This window comes from Brienomyrus brachyistius, chromosome 12 (assembly GCF_023856365.1).
Source record: "Brienomyrus brachyistius isolate T26 chromosome 12, BBRACH_0.4, whole genome shotgun sequence".
Lineage (NCBI taxonomy): Eukaryota > Metazoa > Chordata > Actinopteri > Osteoglossiformes > Mormyridae > Brienomyrus > Brienomyrus brachyistius.
In genome coordinates, this window is record NC_064544.1 from 27445606 (window position 1) to 27468547 (window position 22942).

At 48.6% G+C, this 22942-nt stretch overlaps 1 protein-coding gene across 2 annotated transcripts in view; it reads right to left on the reverse strand.

Annotated features, from left to right (window-relative positions):
- LOC125704559 (endonuclease domain-containing 1 protein-like) overlaps positions 1–22942 on the reverse strand; it is a 99903-nt gene that overhangs the window by 68247 nt on the left and 8714 nt on the right. The gene's annotated exons all lie outside the window — the stretch shown is intronic.

The window sequence follows — 22942 nt, forward strand, 5'->3', positions numbered from 1 at the left end:
CAAGAATTTTTCAATATTATTACTATACTTACTGTCAAGGGAGTCTATGTCTGCCCATAGATCCCTTTGGTGGATTTTGATGAAATTTGGCACATTGACAGAGGACAGTCCAAAGTATCCAAGCCTCAAATTTTGGATCAATCCATTTATCTCTGTAGCGCCACAATCAGGCCAAATATTACGGTACATTTTTGCTTATAACTATTGCCACGCTGTGATATATCAAAACCACTCGTGGTGTTTAAACTTGGAACCACATTTTGTGGAAGATCGACAAAAATTGTTATTTCACCACTTGGGGCACTACAATAAAAAAAATGCATTTTGATTGATAAGGGTTGATATGATTGCCTTTTATTTATTTATGAATTATTCTTGTATTTAGTAATACAGTGGTAGGTCACAAGGCCAACACATGGCAACTTATCAAGGCAAGTGAATTGACATTTTTAAAGGTTTAAAATTGTGCACAGGCCACAAATCTTCACCATATTTAGCAAAGTTGATCTTTGGATCAAGCTTTACAAAAGGTATCAGAGGGATTTAGGGCTTTTTTTTGTAGTTTTGTAAACAACGCCATTTATTAAACAAAGAAATCTGAATTGGCAGAATGAAGAATTAAAAATAAATAAAAAAAACTATTATTTAAGAAATATTCATCGGAACTGTGGAAAACTGCGAATTTACAGTATTTTTCTTGAGACTTGAAGGAGGAATCCGTTAACTTAACGGAAAATGTGCCGGTAATTTTCTGCCAGTACATTTTCTGTTTTTTGACGGATTTTTTATTTTTTTTTACAGTGTGGATGAGGTAGGAATGGTGTTTGCATGCTCATGTGTGTGTTTAACTTGTATAGCTTTACTGTAGCCTTGCTGCTATGGAAGACAAACGGCGGTGGATGGGAGCAGCTGAAAACATCGCTTTTCTTCACCTTTCAGCTTGTTGAACAGCTGGTTTGGTTAAGGACTCTCGCCAGCTCTTTACCAGTAAAGGTTTAGTAGCGATTACAGGCACTGCTGTTGTTTTCCGTCACTCCACCCGAGTTCACCATCTCTGTAATGGAACCGTCTCCTTGCTGTTAGTGTATAGACAATGTGATAGAAAATTCATGATTATGCATGATTATATATATATATATATATAATTAGTAATTAATAATGAAACTTATGATGGTTCAAATCAGTCAAATGTATCAAGCACAATGTACTAATGCAAGTTTGCTTAAGTAAGGGATTTCTATTTTCTATTAAGGAACTAACATTCTTGCAATGATGAAGCTTGCTCCGCAAGGGGCCCGGGGCAAGGCGAAGGCATGACCTGAGAAGTAAGCTGTTGCAGAAGATATTATAAATGCATGCATGTTATTGGTTAAAGGATAATGTAGAAAAGAGAACGAGGGGCACATGAGGGAAGTGAGATGAAGTAATTGGATAAAGTTAACTCCGAATAGAAGAATGAAACTGCAAAAGAATGATCACAAATAGGTTGTTCTGTTCTGAGCTGATAAGCGAGCATCAGTAGGCAGAAGTAACCGGTGTCTACAGATATCTGACCTTTTCTTGAACTGTCTGAAGACTGGCGAGTTTTTGGCTATAAGAGATGTATGCACTTGGTCTTCTGGGAGCAGAGCATGAGACGCATGACTGCTGAGTGCATGTTCCCTTTGAGCTCATTGACTAAATAAAGGTTGTCAAACTCTTAAACATTGGACTCTAAGAAATTTCTTCCACAACAGGCTCCAGCTCCATGTTAGTTAACTACGACAGCATCATTTTCGCTGCTGTTGTGTTATCAGTGTTTCTGTTGAGGAAAAATAGGGGCTGCTTGGGCTGAATCTTGTTATACTTTTTTATTCACGCTTATGCCCATAAATACGTTTCTTTCGCAGGTCTATTTCAGCCGCGAATGTGAGTGAAGCGCTCGTGCTTACCTTGTATTGGTTCCACTCTGTGGACTGGATGGATAGACTGGGTGCCTTATGTTGAGATGTTGTATCATTGACATTGTGCTATTGTGGTAAGCTAATTCGGTTTTATAATGGACACACTGTACAGTATTTTCGTTTCTCTTATGTTTGAAATGGTCTCAAACTTTAGACATTTTTCGTGTTTTTCTTTGACTTTCCTGGCTATTTTCCCTGTCTTCCTCCATTGCACCATCAGATCAAACCTGCTACACGTAATGCACCATAAGCACACCATGCAACAGTAATAATCCTCTGAGTGAAACACGGTGATCACTAAGCAGTACATAGTCATGCGGATTACACGAAGCATCAAAGCAAAGAATTTGCATCGAGGATTTTTTTGCATCCATCCATCCATCCATCCATCCATCCATCCATTATCTTCTGCTGAATCCGAGGTCAGGTCGCGGGGGCAGCAGTCTCAGCAGGGAAACCCAGACTTCCCTCTCCCCGGCTACTTCATCTAGCTCCTCCGGGGGAATTCTGAGGCGTTCCCAGTCCAGCCGAGAGACAAAGTCCCTTCAACGTGTCCTGGGTCTTCCCAGGGGCCTTCCCCCAGTGGGACATGCCCGGAACACCTCACCAGGGAGACGTCCAGGAGGCATCCTAATCAGATGCCTGAGCTACCTCATCTGGCTCCTCTCAATGCGGAGGAGGAGCGGCTCTACTCTGAGTCCCTCCCGAATGACTGAGCTCCTCACCCTATCTCTAAGGGAGAGCCCAGCCACCTTGCGGAGAAAACTCATTTCGGCCGCTTGCACTCGCGATCCCGTTCTTTCGGTCACTACCCATAGCTCATGACCATAGGTGAGGGTAGGAACGTAGATCGACTGGGAAATCGAGAGCTTTGCCTTTTGGCTCAGCTCCTTCTTCACCATGACAGACCGATGCAGCGCCCGCATCACTGCTGACGCCGCACCGATCCGCCTGTCGATCTCCCGCTCCATCGTTCCCCCACTCGTGAACAAGATCCCGAGACACTTAAACTCCTCGACTTGGGGAAGGACCCCCTCCCTGACCAGGAGAAAGCACTCCACCCTTTTCTGGCTGAGGACCATGGTCTCGGATTTGGAGGTGCTGATTTTCATCCCAGCCGCTTCACACTCGGCTGCGAACTGCTCCAGTGAGAGCTGAAGGTCACGGTCCGATGAGGCTAACAGAACCACATCATCTGCAAAAAGCAGAGACCTAATCCTGAGGTCACCAAACCGGACACCCTCAACACCCTGGCTGCGCCTAGAAATTCTGTCCATGAAAGTTCTGAACAGAATCGGTGACAAAGGGCAGCCCTGGCGGAGTCCAACCCTCACCGGGAACGAGTCCGACACTGCTGACAATGCGGACCAAGCTCTGGCACCGTTGAGCAGCCCTTATAAGGTAGTCCAGCACCTCTTACTCCCAGAGCACTCCCCACAGGACTCCCCGAGGGACGCGGTCGAATGCCTTCTCCAAGTCCACAAAACACATGTAGACTGGTTGGGCAAACTCCCACATACCCTCCAGGACCCTGCCGAGAGTATAGAGCTGGTCCACTGTTCCACAGCCCATGTTTTTCTTCATCATAAGGGGTCTTTTGAGCCGCACTTTGTCTGGTTCCTCACCCTGGACCTGTTTGCTTTGGGAGACCCTACCAGGGGCGTAAAGCCCCAGGCAACTTAGCTCCTGGGATCATTGGAACATGCAAACCCCTCCACCACGATAAGGTCTCGGCTCCAGGAGCAGGAGGATTTTTTGTAATCGAGTTATTCGAGTTACTCGATAAATCGTTGCAGCCCTAGAATACTTGATTACTAAAATAATCGATAGCTGCAGCCCTACTGCCAACCCATCGGATCGGGGATGATTATGGACTTTCACCAGATTGTTCACCCCGAAAGACACATGCTGGCAACATTGGTCATAATGTTTTTTCTGAACATCATGGCTCTCCGAAACACAGCACCGGACATGGTCATACAGTTAGTAACCGTATCAGGGGTTAGTAACAGGTCAAGTGGCGTAGCTAGGTTCCTACCATAAAGCAGATAAGCTGGGGAGTCACCCGTGCTTGCATGAGGAGCAGTCTTCATCGCAAACAAGAGTTAGAGGATAAATTTATCCCACGAGTGATGTAAGTTGCCAACAAATGCACGGATTGCCATCTTTAAGGTCCGATTCACTCTTTCTGTCATATTAGTCTGGGGGTGGTACACAGTTGTCAGCCGGTGTTCCGTTCCCAGTGTCCGAAGCAGTGTGTCAAAAACTGCATTTACAAAGGGGGTACCCCTATCAGAAATTAAATATTTCGATGCACCATGCCGGGATACAATGTTGTCCATGAACCGGTCTGCCACCACAGCTGCAGTGGCCTCCCTGAGCGCACTAACCTCGACCCACTGGTGAAGTAGTCAACAAAGACCAAGATGTGAGTATTACCCTGTGCAGTACGTGGAAGACGGCCAACAAAGTCCACACCAACATATTCCCAAGGGTAAGTAGCCATGATGAATACCAAGAGGTCAGAGGGCTTCAGCTGGCTGGGCTTAACCAGTTGGCACACACCACAAGCCTTCACATAAGCTTTGACATCCCGTTGCATTCCCGGCCAGAAAACATGAGTCTGCCACCTATGAAACGTCTTGGCAATACCTAGGTGACCAGAAATAGGATGGTCATGATAGTAAGACAAAAGGGTTGAGTGAAGTTGCACCGGAACAACCAGTGACAGACATTTGTGTGGGTGTAGTGAACCCCGGCCTTTCGTGTCCCTAAAGTAAAGAAGACCGTCCTGGATACAAAATTAATACAGAGGACCCTCATCAGAGACTTGTTCAGGACCTAAACAGTCCATCACCCTTTTGGTGAATGGGTCCTCAGCCTGGTGTCTCCTCAGCTGATCTTTGTCCTCCAAACAGACAAGAGGCTGAACCCTCAGGTTCAGTGTACCTAAAATGGCAGCGTCCAGTAAAAGATCTGTGTACTCCACCTCTGCAAGGAGTTGTGAGACAGCGCATCCGGAACACTATTCACCCTTCCTGGTTTGTGCACAATAGTGAAGTCAAACTCCTGGAGTCGCAGACACCAACTCGCTAAGCGGCCTCTTGGGTCAGGCTGAGACATCAGCCACTACAGGCTATTATGGTCAGAAAACACTGGAACGCGTGACCCCTCCACATAAAGTAGATAATGTTCCAGTGCCCAGACAACAGGCAAACACTCCTTCTCCGAGGTCGAGTATTTCATTTCAGCTGCATGCAGCATGCGGCTTGCAAAAGCCACTGCAACTTCTCTACCATCTTGGTCATGTTGCATAAGCACTGCTCCAAGACTGGTATTACATGCATCCACATAAAGAAAGAATGGCTTACTGAAATCTGGAAAAATTAGCATTTGCTAATATTAATTGAGCATTTGCTAATATAACTGCATGTCAGTACATGTAAACTGCCAATGGAAATCAAATGCTTTCTCTTCTGTGCAGTCGTTCTGATGATCAGCAAACAGATTCACTGAAATAAGGAAGGAACTTTGCGAGAATCCATTACAAAACATCCTCACATGATTTGATGGCTTTTAGGGGAATTTTATTTTTGACACTAGGCTGTGTGGGTTTGACTTTACGAAAATTTGCAAAGGGTTATAAGTTCGTAACCCTCAAAATTAATTGACTAAAAATAATCTGTAATGTGTGACATGTAGGTAGTACAGCGTATATCTAAGGTTATTGAAGGTTAGACTTTTTCAGATTTCAAATTTGCCTGAATTGCTACATTATCATATCACTTGTTTAAGGATTAGCATGCAGGCGGATTTTTGCTTGCATGCATTTCTTTAAAACCAAACTCTTTTTAACCTTCCGAAAACATAGCTATTATTACTGCTAGATATGTTTAATACTTCTTCAGAACCAGTCTTGCAGTGATATTAGATCACCTTTTTTGTAGAATTTTCTTTGGTAGCAGCCATTATTTAACACTGCTTAGTGTCACGCCCAGCTCATACGATCCTCATGTGTGCCACGCCCCCCTGATTATCCACGTGTGCTTCCCCGATCGTACCCAGCTGTACCTTGTTGTTTTGCTCTGTCTTGTCTATTTCAGTCCCTGTCTTGCCTGAGTTCATTGCCCATCATTGATGTTGTCAATGTCAATATTCCGTTTCGTTTTGCTCCCTAATAAATCCCCGTTATCCCCGTTCTTCGCTGTGCTTGCCTACTTCTTGCCCGCTTGCCTGCCGTGCGCCTGTGCGCTCACCCGTTTAACTGCACGGATCGTGACACTTAGCATGTTATAATTGCATTTATTAATGCATTTAGAAGCAGCACTTTGTTTTCTTAAGTTGTACAAGCTCCTTCAAAATCCTTCAAAATCCTTCTATTCCAGAGCATTTATGGGACGCATTCTAAACACTCATCATCCATGATGCAAAACGCAAAGAATATGAAATAAATTTCTCCACAATCACTGTAAGAGATTTTATCATACCTCACTGCTTTTATTAAAGAAGGACTCCTTTATGCAGATGACGTATTACTCTTTCTTAGAAACTCACCAACCTCTGCTGAAGACAATATCACTTATTGATAAGTTCTTATCTATATCAGACTACTCCATCAACTGGAGCAAATAAACAGTTTAACTGAATTGTAATTTCCAAAACACAACTGCTAGTCCTGTACAGTCAGCTAACCTTAGATACTTAGGCATACTTTTTTTGGCAACCAAGCACATAGACTTAGTACAGACGAATCATATTCCTTTATCAAAAAAGGTAGAAGATGATCTCATGCGATGGAAATCTCTACCTATATCACTCATGGGTAGAATTGCCACCATTAAAATGAAGGTCCTGCCTAAAATCAATTACTTGTTCTCACTGATTCCTAATAAACCCTCTATTGCTTGGTTTAAATCACTAGACTCAAGCATCTCATCATTTTTATGGAAGAACAAACCATCGCAAATAAGCTTAAAAACCCTACAAAAAGCTAAAGGTAATTATGGTGGTGTAGAACTACCAAATTTCTATCACTACTTCTTAGCCAGCAGTATGTATCAAATTGGATTAAATCAAGCCCAGGAGACAGTCCATGGCTGGACTTAGAACAAGCAATCAGTGGAGAAGTAAAAATCTCTGATCTACCCTTTATAAGTCCTAGCATTTAGCGTTATAACTGTTTTAAAAGCCTTAGTATTAACACCTCATTGACAGCCTGGTGGGAATTTTTTAAAATAACTTGGTCTCCACTTATTCCCCAGAAAAAGAAAGCATTGAACTTTCCTGTATGGCACGATAAAGGGATTAGAAATGTTGAACATGTTATTCAAAACAGGAAATCTCATTCAATGAGCTTTTCTCAAAATATGGAATTAGCAAATTTCTTGACTATCAGCAATTGAAGCCCATTATTCAGGCAAGGTTCAATCCTAATCATCTTAATTTAGAAATACCTCCATGTGTACTAGAATTTTAAAATCTCTCTTGCCCCAAATTATCAAAAATGTATGTTACTGTCAAAAATAGATGACTCAATTTTCCTCCCAACCTAAAAATGGGAGCGAGATCTATCCATCGATCCAGAGCAAAACTTTTCGAAAAAAATATGTTTAAACACCTTCAAAATGACTAAAAGCCCAACTTGTACAATACAAAACTCTCCATAGAATACACTACACGGGACAAAGGATGTTCCAAATGTGCCTTATTAACTCAAACCTATGTACCCACTGCTCAGGTAACTTTGTGGAGAACTACATGCATCCCATATGGTCCTGCACACCGGTGCAGAAGTTCTGGCATGTGAGGATATCTATCGATCTATCGATTTAATTGTCATATCCCAACCTCAGCCACACTGTGCATTTTAGGTGATGCAAGTGAATTAGATATGGAAGAAAATAAGGCACATATAATCCTTACTGCCTTAGGCATTCAAAAGAAAACTATGAACTGGAAATCAAAAAAAATATTTATGTATTATTCAGCATAGAAATTTAATTCTAGATCAGATAAGTCCGGAGAGAATGTCTGCTTCGTTCCAAACAAAATTAATTAGGTGACTTGGATTCTCTCTGGTCCACATTGACCAATTCCATTATATGGGGGGGGGGGGGGGGGGGGTCACGTCTCCTCATGATCCTGGCGGGAGGCGGGGTTGGGCCCCTGCGCTGTGGGCGTCTAGTGGCTTCTTGGGGCTGGGGGGCTGTGGCTGCCATCTTGTGATGTCTGGGTGTTTGCCCTTGCTTGTGTTGGTGAGGTGGGAGCTTGGGCAGGTGCCGCATGGCAGTCATGGGGTCTGGGGTGCTTGCGATGGCAGGGGCTGGCCCTGCGATGGGTGGTTGACCTCTTCGGTGTGACCCTGGGTACAGGGTCGGGGGCTTTGGCCCCTAGGGGCCTGACCGTTTCCTCGGTGCCTCCCTGCGTGAGAGTGGTCTGTGCTCCCTCCGGGGTGCTAGCAGGAGGGTGGGTCGGTCCATGTCTGGGCATCCGGCCTGCGCTGTATTGGGGGTGGCATGTCTTGGGCCTGGACTAGTTTGCCACTTTTTGTGCTAACTACCCTTCGAGGGGGGGGGCTAGCTTTTGGCGCTGGCAGTGGTCCGCTCCTTCCCGCACAACAGTGGGTGGGGTGCCGAATAAACTGGCATAATGGTTAGCTGGCTCTCTTCTGCTGGGGGGTAGTAATCTGCCCCCAGGTATTACGAATCTCAGCCCCTCGCTACGGTGGGGAGGGTCATTTAAATGGCCTTACTCACTGTGCTGCGTGGCCTTCTGCCTCCCCCTGATTTAATTGCACTTCAGTCATCACATATCAGTATACACACAGGGCCTTGGGTGGTGGGGGCACGACTCAGAGGCTGGTGGGTAGGGCTGCTGAGGTGGTCTCACTCACCTCTCCACTACTGCCACCCCTCAATTTTACTCACACCATATATATTGAGGATCTTAATGGGAGGGGTGATGTGGAGGAGAGCTGTTCACAAGCAGCGCTCCTCTACGCTTCCCCCATCAATTTTAAATCCATTTTAATTTCTTAAGAGTTATACTCACCCCCCACACTACATACAGTCACATACATCTTCACACGCATCCAACACTCTACCTCTCACACAGGTGCATGGGGGAGGAGAGTGGGTGGGTCTTCCTACACCCCAGCTCCCTGCCCGACATGGTGGGGTGGGGGGTGGGGGAGGCGCTTAGCTGGTCGCTCGGCTGATGGCGCCTTGAGGTCGGTCGTTGGAGGACGTTCTGGAGTGGATGGGCTTATGTCTTTTTGTCTCTGTGTGTGGGTGTCTGTGTATGTTGTTGGGATGTGTGCATGGCTGAGAGGTGTGTTTGCGGGGTGTCTGTGTAGCTGGTAGGGGCCTGGGTCTAGGGCTAGCTGCTCTGTCCTGGGTGCAGCTGCCTCCTTGGCATGGTTGTTGGCCCTTCTCCTTGGGGTGGTGGCCTGGGTGGGGGGGGGGGGGGGGGGGGGTTCGGGCCTCTCCAGTATGGGCGGGGCTCTCTGCTGGGGGTTGGTGCAGGAGTGGCCGGCCCCTCGTGGGGTCAGCTGCCTGTTGCCTCTGGTTCTCTGAGGCTCATGCCCTTTTGGCTGTAGGGGTTGGGTCTGGGACCTCCCTCCTCCTCTGGCTGTGGTGGAGGCGCGGCTGTCACTGGGAAAAAGGGCCCCGGCTCTTCCCTGCTCTTAGGGGGCTGCGGATGTCCGGGGTCTCCTGGGCCTGTCTCCGGCGGCCTCTGGCTCTTATGGGGAGTGGTCGTGGCCTCCCACCCTCATATGAAGTATGTTCCATGTTGAAAACATACGCACGCAACATACACACACAACATACACACACACGCCCGCACACCTCGCCTACACAGATGAACAAACGCTTACACACACCCCTCCAAGCACACACAATTTTGTATGTTTGTATATCTGTTTTATTTCATTTATTCTTTACATTTGTTTATATATTTATCCATGTTTGCATTTCTTTCAGATGCTGTTGATCTTTTGCCTATTTTCTCTCTCCTTTACAGATGCAGCAGTTGGCTGCCTGTTATCTGCTTCCTACTTCACTCCTGTCTTTCTTAGTTTATCTCTCACTTTCTCCTCCTTTTTTTCCCTCCATATCTCCCTCATATTCAGGCAGGTCGGTCACTGCAATATTTTACATGTGCTAAAAATAAAATAAAATAAATAAAATAAAAAGAAAATGATGAATATGAGGAGCCTATAGAGAGTTTATAGAGCTTCCCAAGGTAAAGCAAACATGTTTGGCAGAGCAGGGCATTCAGACCACGATTCTGCTAAAGCTGCCGGACAGGACAAAAAAAGAAAAGAATAAAAGTGTAATATTTCAACAGCAAAACTTCAAAATTAAGATTTTTTTTTTGTTTTGTAGCTGGTATTCAGAAAGCTATTCTATTCTATTCTATTCTATTCTTCTCTATTATAAAAAATATCAAGGTTTTTTTCCTGGCTGCTGCCTCAGTTGTTCTTAGTACAAGGCAGCATCCCTAATCTTGAGAAGTAAAAGAGAGGGTCCACAAAGCTACCAAGAACCAAGAAGGTGAAAGCCATGGAGAACAGATGACATTGATATTTTTGATCTATCATAACATTAAACGATGTTACAATTATCATGGGAAGGTAGTTGAACATCATCATCACCTGAAACACTAAGACTGTCCGGAAAGCTCTCCTCTTCATAAGGTTCATCTCCTCCTGTTCCCCCTCACCAGGACGAGGCTTCCTCAGAACTCTGAGTATGGAGATGCTGCAGAATGTATCTATAGTAAGGACTGGTACAAAAATGGCAGTATTTCCAAAGGGTATCATATAAAAAATTCTGAGAGTACAGAACAAAAGAGCAATGAACCAAACAGTGAGCAGAAGTTCCAGTCTGTAATTCACTTGCTTGAACTTTAAGAAGATGATTGGGTGGACCACTGCCAGGTAACGGTCTACACAGATGCAGCAGCGGAACAAGGGCCTGGAAACCTGGACAAATTCAAAACAAAAATCTAGGGCAGGTATGAAAAAAGGAATGTCCGACTGTAAGTAACGTAGCAGTAAGAAAAATACGCATGGACAGATGATGAGTTCTGAGAAGGCTAAGTTAAAAGCCAGTATGTCTGAGGTCACATGACCCCCAATTCCTTTTAATAAGAGCCATACCACTCTAGCATTGAGCAGCAGTCCGAGTATAACATCTCCAACTACTGATGCACCACAAAGAAAATCAAAAGCATTGTAATTATTGCAGAGATTCTCTGGCATATTAAAGAATGCAGTTGTATTTTCTACAGAGAAATTCATTTTCAGAATATCAGTATCTGAATTTAAAAACAAAAACCTGATGGGCAAAAATGAATGTGCTTGATTGCGTAGCTTTTTGTAGGTCTTCTAGAGTTCTGAAAATAGTAAAAAAAAGAGAGAGTGTCACATTGCAGCCAGGCATGTGTGCAGGGAGACCAAGGTGCATATGCAGAGTCCAAGGGGGTTTCAATGAGGAGACAAGCTGAATACATACAACTGAGGGAACATGGAGACCACCGCCACCCGCAACCCTAAACACAACTACATACAACTACACAGGGGAATGACATGAGGATAATGAGATGAGGAGTGCTAAACCATAGATGTATGAATACAACAGGCAGGGTAATTAACCAATGTAATAGGATGAGGTAACCAAGGAGACATTAATGAAGGACTCATGGAAGGCACACATCAAGCCCTAGCTAGCACTCCAGACTCCACTCCAACATGACAGTGACAATAAGGAGAGTTGTAACACGTTCTATGAATGTCATGTCTATTTGAATGTATGAACGTATTCATAACACATGTTATTCATAGGGCATTATAAGCATAGCTATAAGTATTTAAAAAAGAAAAACATAGCATATTATAGCCATGTTTATTATGCATTATGAATGCTTTATGAAGCTCTCATCTCTCATCTATAATGCACTATAGATACCTTCATAATGCAGTACAAAGCCTCTTTAATTGTAATACCTACCAATATAATGCATTATGAAGATATTTATAGACACTTGGAGCTTATGAAGTATTATAATCAACACTGTGATGCCATACAACTGTCAATAGAAGATGCTGTAATGCTTTATTCTTGTACCAATCATTATAATGCATCATGAAGGTCTATATAATGCGTCATTGATTATAGCTGTAAGTAAAGTGTTAACAGGAGAAATTCATGTTACGTCTTATTGTGTTACTCTTAATGTCCAATAATGTTCCAAACGAATGTTATGTGGTGCCCAAAGCACAGAATACCCACACTGCTCTCTGACTACGCCACCTCCAGGTAAGAGTAGGAGAAACCCCTAATGTTCCTTCTGGAATGTGGCTAAGTTCGAACCCTCTCCGCAAAGGGACAATAACAGAGAGGCATATGAAAATAAAACCCGACAAGCACTACACAAAACAGTACAGTGTCCCCTCAGTGTGGCACCCAGGCAGCAGAGAGGAAAAGCCTGTGCAGATCCGGCCTTGTACAGAAAGATCCCATGTACAAAGGGGAGAGCAGCAGCCGATGTCCCCCCCTCCCCCAAGATACAATACTAAACTTACAATCTTACAACTTAGCCCATAGCAGCAACCACGGCACTAATAAAACAAATCAAAAACCCTATCAAATAACCCTAAAACAGTGGCTGATCTGGTCCTTTGCAGCAATGCTTAATGCCCTTGCAGCACAGTAACACCAAGAGGAAGCGTTCTAATGCTACAGCTACAAAGAAATATAATCAACATCAAAGAAACATAAACCCCTTTAAATCCCACAGTATAACCCAAGTTACCAGAGCCTCAATGTCTGTAGCCCAGCAGCTCGTAGGGGATCACAGTCAAATGATAAAATTCCAAACAGTCACCTCTGCATCCTCCATGAAGTTACACGCTGCTAGCAATCATCCTGGTAAAATTAAAATTAAACAAACATTCAAGTTCTCAAACAAACCTCTCCTCCTTTCCTTACCCACAGGGAAGAAGAACCCACCCCATGTCCAGTTGTAAACCACAGCAGCCAGAGAATGAGATCCCATCTTGGCACCCTTTTATAACTTCCTGGCGGGACATATGACCTGCCTCATGTGGTTACCAATATGGTGTGATTACCAGTGCCATGCAACTACTCCCACCTGCCTTTTCAGATGCCCACAGTTAAATTGTGTTTTTTTTTTCGGAGCTCATACACTGATGAGACAAAATATTATGTCCAACATGAATACCATCGACTTGTAAAAAACAGCACATGTCAAGGTCTGGGGTTTCATATATGGTGAGCCAACATTTGGTATTCATATTCAGTTTGTTGAATGCAGAAGAAATGGGTACGACTGAAGACCTTAGTAACTTTGATAAGGCGAGATTGTTACAGCAGATGACTGTGCATCTCCGAAAGGGCATTATATTTCCATTTAGCATTTCATTGGTATTCAACATGCCATCTCCGAGTACCGAATGTTTGGCTACCATCTAATACATTCCACACATTGACACACACTGCTTTTACGTGACGGTCAACATTTGCTTCATGTGAGTGTGGTCACAATTTTTTGCCCTATGGGTGTATACCACTAAGATAAATATCATTAAACATTTCTTTTGACGGCATAAGATTTTTGGACAGCATTGTTGATTTTTGCAATATATATATTGACCACCACATGAGCCAGGTAATATATATATATATATATATACACTCATATAAAACTTTTACTTCTATTGCACATTTAAAAATTTTATATTGTATGTTATTCAAATGAATCCAGACCTGTGGTGGGTTGAAGCTGGACTTTGTAATGAAAACAGCAATCTGCCAAATATAAATAATGTTGTAATTCATTGTCAAAATCTGCCTCATAACAAGAGGGTTTCAAATCCTAGAAGGGAATTTATCTTGTTCTAAAGAGTGCAAGAGTTATTTCTCTATATAGCAGTTGAATAAAGAGAGATTTCATGACATTTATTGCAAGACTATAGATTTATTACTAAAGGCATCTGGGTTCTTTAGACAATATAGAGTGTAACTATTAAGAAACTTTTTGATAATATGAAAATTATTGTATTATTATAATCTATATGTTTTAATGGATAGACATTGTAAATGAACCAGTGAACAACAAAAGCATTCAAACCTTGACTGATGAGCTCTTCTGGGAGGTGGTGAGGTTGTGGCTGTCTGATTGCCTGGACACCAGATGATTGATTGTAGACGAGAAACCACAACTGATTTATAGAGCATTATCATATGTCACTTATGAAAATGTATGACTCAATTACATGTGAAGATCTCAGAAAAACAAATCATCAGGCAAATGCCAGATGTCATGGGACAGAATAGACATGTACTGTAGGCACATTTTATTGAAAGAAATTTAGAACAAAACTGTGCTAAACATGGTATGAGGGTCTGAAATGAGACTGGGAACTGGAAAGGAAACAACAGTTTCACCTTCTTACAGATTCCTTAAAGTAAACAGGCAGGCCTTTCTTTGTTTTTACAGAATCTGAATCGGACCCATTAAAGTAGAGCAGTTACAACGGCACATAGGACATAAGCTGAAACAATGTATGCCACTTTACTTACTGTATTGAGTACTTACTGTGAGTAAATGGACCAAACAGGATAATTTATTCTCTTTTATGCTTTATCCCAAGCACAGGACATGAGGGGACACCTGGACAGGAGGCCTGTCCATTGCTGGGCAAACATTCACACAGACAGCTACAGACTATACTGGTGTAAGCAAACCCCATTTGTTGGGTGATGGAAGGTAGTCAGCACAAGCACAGAACAAGCAAAACCACACTGACAAAATCTCAAATAGCACCAATAAAATTTTAAAATTACAATACCATTCATACAGTACATGGTTACTCTGTAACATATGGTAGTGATGAAGGTACCAATCGGGCAGTCTGGCAGGTTGCACTGGTGGCAGGTTGCACTGGTGCCAATCCTGTAAATAGTTCACTGCAGTTGTCATATATTGTGATGTCATTATGCTGTAAGTAATATCATGTGTAGTGTTAAATATTAATCACTGTAAATAGCGTGTGTGTGTGTGTGCTGACTTGGTGTTTTAGAAGTAAGCAGGCGTGACGATTCCCGTGGACAGTGTGTATGCACAACAGGTTGGACTGGTGCCAACGTTATAAATAATTCCCTATAGCCGTTCCATATTGTGATGTCATTGTACTGTAAGTAATGTCTAGTGTAAAATATTAATCGTTGTGAATAGTGTATCTGTGCCCACCTTCTGTCTCAGGAGTAAGTAAGTGTAATAATGGTAGGGGTGTAATAACACAGTGGGTCTTCTGTCTGTGTAATAATGGTAGGGGTGTAATAACATGGTGGGCCGTGTGTCTGTGTAATAACGGTAGGGGTGTAATAACACGGTGGGCCGTGTGTCTGTGAAATAACGGTAGGGGTGTAATAACACGCTGGGCCGTGTGTCTGTGTAATAATGGTAGGGGTGTAATAACACAGTGGGCCTTCTGTCTGTGTAATAACGGTAGGGGTGTAATAACACGCTGGGCCGTGTGTCTGTGTAATAATGGTAGGGGTGCAATAACACGGAAAGATTTACATTGCAAGACAACCTGCAGGGTTGAAAGACAACAGAGAAATAGATGGAATTACAGATGATCCATTTGTATTGAGTCACATGTTCTACATAGTATGAGACTGAATCATGTTGCAGTCAAATGAAGCATGAAAGCTCCAGGTTTATGTATTATTAAAGCCTTGAATGGGCACCAGGTCTATCTGCAGGAAGGTATTCGACACCCCCGATTGGCTGAGCTCAAGGGACTGCACAGAATGTCGTATATCTATGCAGCTCCAATATGCTACACATAGTACATTATATAGTACTCATAATAGTTATTCCTATATGTAAAATGTATACACTTCCTTTAGGTACTGTAGTTTCCCTAATAGTCTTGTAGTTTGTGAGCCATGACACTCATAGCCCTCAATAGGGGGCCATACCTTTCGGTGGGTTGGAAGTGGGATTTCTATAAAGCTTAGGGTTTTTGCCCTCCTTATATGAGTCCCACACACAGGATTGTATCATGTGAGTATCGAGCAAAGTGGGCAGACGCTGGGTGACAGGTTGACATGCTGATGCCAAGGTAGACCAATAGAGGTGGAGAATTGTGTCTCTTGAATGTTTAAGTATGGCTTGGGTGTTACAGTATATTAAAATACAACAGCACATTCTCGTTTCAGCTACTGCGATGCCTGGGTCTGCTGGGCAGTGCAGGATATAGAAAATATATTACTATTAGCCAGGGTTCAAGTGACGTCTGCTTTATCAAAATGCATAAATGCAAATGAATCAGACAACATAGCTGATCGATTAAAAAATAATGATTTAATTTTAATTGAGTAAAAAATATGTTCAAAGGAAGTAGTCTGGCCTCGCAGTCCTAAGCTGTAATGCATGTACCAGGCCCACCACCCTCAGGCTCCGACGCTCTCAGGCTCCGTCACTCTCAGGCTCCGTCACTCTCAGGCCCACCACTCCCAGGCCCGTCGCTCTCAGGCCCACCACTCTCAGGCCCGCTGCTCTCAGGCCCGCCACTCTCAGGCCCGCCACTCTCAGGCCCACCACTCTCAGGCCCGTCGGTCTCAGGCCCACCACTCACAGGTCCGTCACTCTCAGGCCCGCCACTCTCAGGCCCGCCACTCTAAGGCCCGCCACTCTCAGGCCCACCACTCACAGGTCCGTCTCTCTCAGGCCCGCCACTCTCAGGCTTTGTCACTCTCAGGCCCACCACTCTCAGGCCCGTCGCTCTCAGGCCCACCACTCTCAGGCCCGCCACTCTCAGGCTTTGTCACTCTCAGGCCCACCACTCTCGGGCCCGCCACTCTCAGGCTTTGTCACTCTCAGGCCCACCACTCTCGGGCCCGCCACTCTCAGGCTTTGTCACTCTCAGGCCCACCACTCTCAGGCCCACCACTCTCAGGCTTTGTCACTCTCAGGCCTGCCATTCTTAGGCTTTGTCACTATCAGGCCCACCACTCTCAGGCCCGCCACTCTCAGGCTTTGTCACTCTCAGGCCCACCACTCTCGGGCCCGCCACTCTCAGGCTTTGTCACTCTCAGGCCCACCACTCTCGGGCCCGCCACTCTCAGGCTTTGTCACTCTCAGGCCCACCACTCTCAGGCCCGCTGCTCTCAGGCCCGCCACTCTCAGGCCCGCCACTCTCAGGCCCACCACTCTCAGGCCCGTCGCTCTCAGGCCCACCACTCACAGGTCCGTCTCTCTCAGGCTTTGTCACTCTCAGGCCCACCACTCTCGGGCCCGCCACTCTCAGGCTTTGTCACTCTCAGGCCCACCACTCTCGGGCCCGCCACTCTCAGGCTTTGTCACTCTCAGGCCCACCACTCTCGGGCCCGCCACTCTCAGGCTTTGTCACTCTCAGGCCCACCACTCTCGGGCCAGCCACTCTCAGGCTTTGTCACTCTCAGGCCCACCACTCTCGGGCCAGCCACTCTCAGGCTTTGTCACTCTCAGGCCCACCACTCTCGGGCCCGCCACTCTCAGGCTTTGTCACTCTCAGGCCCACCACTCTTAGGCCCGCTGCTCTCAGGCTTTGTCACACTCAGGCCCACCACTCTCAGGCATTGTCACTCTCAGGCCCACCACTCTCAGGCCCGCCACTCTCAGGCTTTGTCACACTCAGGCCCACCACTCTCAGGCCCGTCGCTCTGGGGCCCAACACTCACAGGTCCGTCTCTCTCAGGCTTTGTCACTCTCAGGCCCACCACTCTTAGGCCCGCTGCTCTCAGGCTTTGTAACACTCAGGCCCTCCACTCTCAGGCCCGCCATTCTCAGGCGCACCACTCTCAGGCTTTGTCACTCTTAGGCCTTCCACACTCAGGCCCGCCACTCTCAGGTCCGCCATTCTCAGGCTTTGTCACTCTCAGGCCCACCACTCTCAGGTCTGCCATTCTCAGGTTTTGTCACTCTCAGGTCCACTACTCTCAGGCTTTGTCACTCTCAGGCTCCGTCGCTCTCAGGCTCCGTCACTCTCAGGCCCATTACTATCAGGCCCACCACTCTCAGGCTCCGTCGCTCTCAGGCTCCGTTACTCTCAGACCCGCCACTCTCAGGCCTGCTACTCTCAGGCCTGCCACTCTCAGGCTCCGTCGCTCTCAGGCTCTGTGGCTCTCAGGCTCCGTCACTCTCAGGCTCGTTACTATTAGGCCCACCACTCTCAGGTCCACTACTCTCAGACCCTCCACTCTCAGGCCCGCCATTCTCAGGCTTTGTCACTCTCAGGCCCACCATTCTCAGGCTTTGTCACTCTCAGGCCCGCCACTCTCAGGCCCGCCGCTCTCAGGCCCGCCACTCTCAGGTCCACCACTCTCAGACCCGCCACTCTCAGGCCTGCTACTCTCAGGCCTGCCACTCTCAGGCTCCGTCGCTCTCAGGCTCTGTGGCTCTCAGGCTCCGTCACTCTCAGGCTCGTTACTATCAGGCCCACCACTCTCAGGTCCACTACTCTCAGACCCTCCACTCTCAGGCCCGCCATTCTCAGGCTTTGTCACTCTCAGGCCCGCCATCCTCAGGCTTTGTCACTCTCAGGCCCTCCGCTCTCAGGCCCACCACTCTCAGGCCCACCACTCTCAGGCCCTCCACTCACAGGCCCGTCGCTCTCAGGCCCACCACACTCAGGCCCACCACTCTCAGGCTTTGTCACTCTCAGGCTTTGTCACTCTCAGGCTCACCAATCTCAGGCCCGCCACTCTCAGGCCCACCACTCTCAGGCTTTGTCACTCTTAGGCCCTCCACTCTCAGGTTTTGTCACTCTTAGGCCCTAAACTCTCAGACCCGCCACTCTCAGGCCTGCTACTCTCAGGCCTGCCACTCTCAGGCTCCGTCGCTCTCAGGCTCTGTGGCTCTCAGGCTCCGTCACTCTCAGGCTCGTTACTATCAGGCCCACCACTCTCAGGCCCTCCACTCACAGACCAGTCGCTCTCAGGCCCACCACTCTCAGGCCCGTCGCTCTCAGTCCCACCACTCACAGGTCCGTCTCTCTCAGGCTTTGTCACTCTCAGGCCCACCACTCTTAGGCCCGCTGCTCTCAGGCTTTGTCACTCGCAGGCTTTGTCACTCTCAGGCTTTGTCACTCTCAGGCCCGCCACTCTCAGGCTTTGTCACTCTCAGGCCCTCCACTCTCAGGCCCGCCATTCTCAGGATTTGTCACTCTCAGGCCCGCCGCTCTCAGTCCCACCACTCTCAGGCTTTGTCACTCTCAGGCCCTCCACTCTCAGGCCCGCTGCTCTCAAGCCCGCCACTCTCAAGCCCGCCACTCTCAGGCCCGCCATTCTCAGGATTTGTCACTCTCAGGCCCGCTGCTCTCAGGCCCTCCACTCTCAGGCCCGCCGCTCTCAGGCCCGCTATTCTCAGGCTTTATCACTCTCAGACCCTCCGCTCTCAGGCCCGCCTCTCTCAGGCCCACCACTCTCAGGTCCACTACTCTCAGACCCTCCACTCTCAGGCCCGCCATTCTCAGGCTTTGTCACTCTTTGGCCCACCATTCTCAGGCTTTGTCACTCTCAGGCCCGCCACTCTCAGGCCCGCCGCTCTCAGGCCCGCCATTCTCAGGCTTTATCACTCTCAGGCCCTCCGCTCTCAGGCCCGCCTCTCTCAGGCCCAGCACTCTCAGGTCCACCACTCTCAGACCCTCCACTCTCAGGCCCGCCACTCTCAGGCCCACCACTCTCAGGCTTTGTCTCTCTTAGGCCCTCCACTCTCAGGCCCGCCGCTCTCAGGCCCGCCACTCTCAGGCCCACCACTCTCAGGCTTTGTCACTCTCAGGCCCGCCATTCTCAGGCGCACCACTCTCAGGCTTTGTCACTCTTAGGCCCTCCACTCTCAGGCCCGCCATTCTCAGGCGCACCACTCTCAGGCTTTGTCACTCTTAGGCCTTCCACACTCAGGCCCGCCACTCTCAGGTCCGCCATTCTCAGGCTTTGTCACTCTCAGGCCCTCCACTCTCAGGCCCGCCGCTCTCAGGCCCGCTATTCTCAGGCTTTATCACTCTCAGACCCTCCGCTCTCAGGCCCGCCTCTCTCAGGCCCACCACTCTCAGGTCCACTACTCTCAGACCCTCCACTCTCAGGCCCGCCATTCTCAGGCTTTGTCACTCTCTGGCCCGCCATTCTCAGGCTTTATCACTCTCAGGCCCTCCGCTCTCAGGCCCGCCTCTCTCAGGCCCAGCACTCTCAGGTCCACCACTCTCAGACCCTCCACTCTCAGGCCCGCCACTCTCAGGCCCACCACTCTCAGGCTTTGTCTCTCTTAGGCCCTCCACTCTCAGGCCCGCCGCTCTCAGGCCCGCCACTCTCAGGCCCACCACTCTCAGGCTTTGTCACTCTCAGGCCCGCCATTCTCAGGCGCACCACTCTCAGGCTTTGTCACTCTTAGGCCCTCCACTCTCAGGCCCGCCATTCTCAGGCGCACCACTCTCAGGCTTTGTCACTCTTAGGCCTTCCACACTCAGGCCCGCCACTCTCAGGTCCGCCATTCTCAGGCTTTGTCACTCTCAGGCCCACCACTCTCAGGTCTGCCATTCTCAGGTTTTGTCACTCTCAGGCTCCGTCGCTCTCAGGCTCCGTCAGTCTCAGGCCCATTACTATCAGGCCCACCACTCTCAGGCTCCGTCGCTCTCAGGCTCCGTTACTCTCAGGCTCCGTCACTCTCAGGCTCGTTACTATCAGGCCCACCACTCTCAGGTCCACTACTCTCAGACCCTCCACTCTCAGGCCCGCCATTCTCAGGCTTTGTCACTCTCAGGCCCACCATTCTCAGGCTTTGTCACTCTCAGGCCCGCCACTCTCAGGCCCGCCGCTCTCAGGCCCGCCACTCTCAGGTCCACCACTCTCAGACCCGCCACTCTCAGGCCTGCTACTCTCAGGCCTGCCACTCTCAGGCTCCGTCGCTCTCAGGCTCTGTGGCTCTCAGGCTCCGTCACTCTCAGGCTCGTTACTATCAGGCCCACCACTCTCAGGTCCACTACTCTCAGACCCTCCACTCTCAGGCCCGCCATTCTCAGGCTTTGTCACTCTCAGGCCCACCATTCTCAGGCTTTGTCACTCTCAGGCCCGCCGCTCTCAGGCCCGCCACTCTCAGGTCCACCACTCTCAGACCCTCCACTCTCAGGCCCGCCATTCTCAGGCTTTGTCACTCTCAGGCCCTCCGCTCTCAGGCCCACGAATCTCAGGCCCACCACTCTCAGGCCCTCCACTCACAGGCCCGTCGCTCTCAGGCCCACCACACTCAGGCCCACCACTCTCAGGCTTTGTCACTCTCAGGCTTTGTCACTCTTAGGCCCTCCACTCTCAGGCTTTGTCACTCTTAGGCCCTAAACTCTCAGACCCGCCACTCTCAGGCCTGCTACTCTCAGGCCTGCCACTCTCAGGCTCCGTCGCTCTCAGGCTCTGTGGCTCTCAGGCTCCGTCACTTTCAGGCTCGTTACTCTCAGGCCCACCACTCACAGGCCCGTCGCTCTCAGGCCCACCACTCTCAGGCCCACCACTCTCGGGCCCGTCGCTCTCAGTCGCACCACTCACAGGTCCGTCTCTCTCAGGCTTTGTCACTCTCAGGCTTTGTCACTCTCAGGCTTTGTCACTCTCAGGCCCACCACTCTCAGGCCCGCCACTCTCAGGCTTTGTCACACTCAGGCCCACCACTCTCAGGCTTTGTCACTCTCAGGCTTTGTCACTCTCAGGCTCACCACTCTCAGGCCCGCCACTCTCAGGCTTTGTCACTCTCAGGCCCACCACTCTCAGGCCCGCCACTCTCAGGCTTTGTCACACTCAGGCCCACCACTCTCAGGCTTTGTCACTCTCAGGCTTTGTCACTCTCAGGCCCACCACTCTCAGGCTTTGTCACTCTTAGGCCCTCCACTCTCAGGTTTTGTCACTCTCAGGCCCACCACTCTCAGGCTTTTTCACTCTCAGGCTTTGTCACTCTCAGGCCCACCACTCTCAGGCATTGTCACTCTTAGGCCCTCCACTCTCAGGCCCGCCGCTCTCAGGCCCGCCACTCTCAGGCCCGCCATTCTCAGGATTTGTCACTCTCAGGCCCGCCGCTCTCAGTCCCACCACTCTCAGGCTTTGTCACTCTCAGGCCCTCCACTCTCAGGCCCGCTGCTCTCAAGCCCGCCACTCTCAAGCCCGCCACTCTCAGGCCCGCCATTCTCAGGATTTGTCACTCTCAGGCCCGCTGCTCTCAGGCCCGCCGCTCTCAGGCCCGCCGCTCTCAGGCCCGCCATTCTCAGGCTTTATCACTCTCAGACCCTCCGCTCTCAGGCCCGCCTCTCTCAGGCCCACCACTCTCAGGTCCACTACTCTCAGACCCTCCACTCTCAGGCCCGCCATTCTCAGGCTTTGTCACTCTCAGGCCCACCACTCTCAGGCTTTGTCACTCTCAGGCTTTGTCACTCTCAGGCCCACCACTCTCAGGCATTGTCACTCTTAGGCCCTCCACTCTCAGGCCCGCCGCTCTCAGGCCCGCCACTCTCAGGCCCGCCATTCTCAGGATTTGTCACTCTCAGGCCCGCCGCTCTCAGTCCCACCACTCTCAGGCTTTGTCACTCTCAGGCCCTCCACTCTCAGGCCCGCTGCTCTCAAGCCCGCCACTCTGAAGCCCGCCACTCTCAGGCCCGCCATTCTCAGGATTTGTCACTCTCAGGCCCGCTGCTCTCAGGCCCGCCACTCTCAGGCCCGCCGCTCTCAGGCCCGCTATTCTCAGGCTTTATCACTCTCAGACCCTCCGCTCTCAGGCCCGCCTCTCTCAGGCCCGCCTCTCTCAGGCCCACCACTCTCAGGTCCACTACTCTCAGACCCTCCACTCTCAGGCCCGCCATTCTCAGGCTTTGTCACTCTCAGGCCCACCATTCTCAGGCTTTGTCACTCTCAGGCCCGCCACTCTCAGGCCCGCCGCTCTCATGCCCGCCA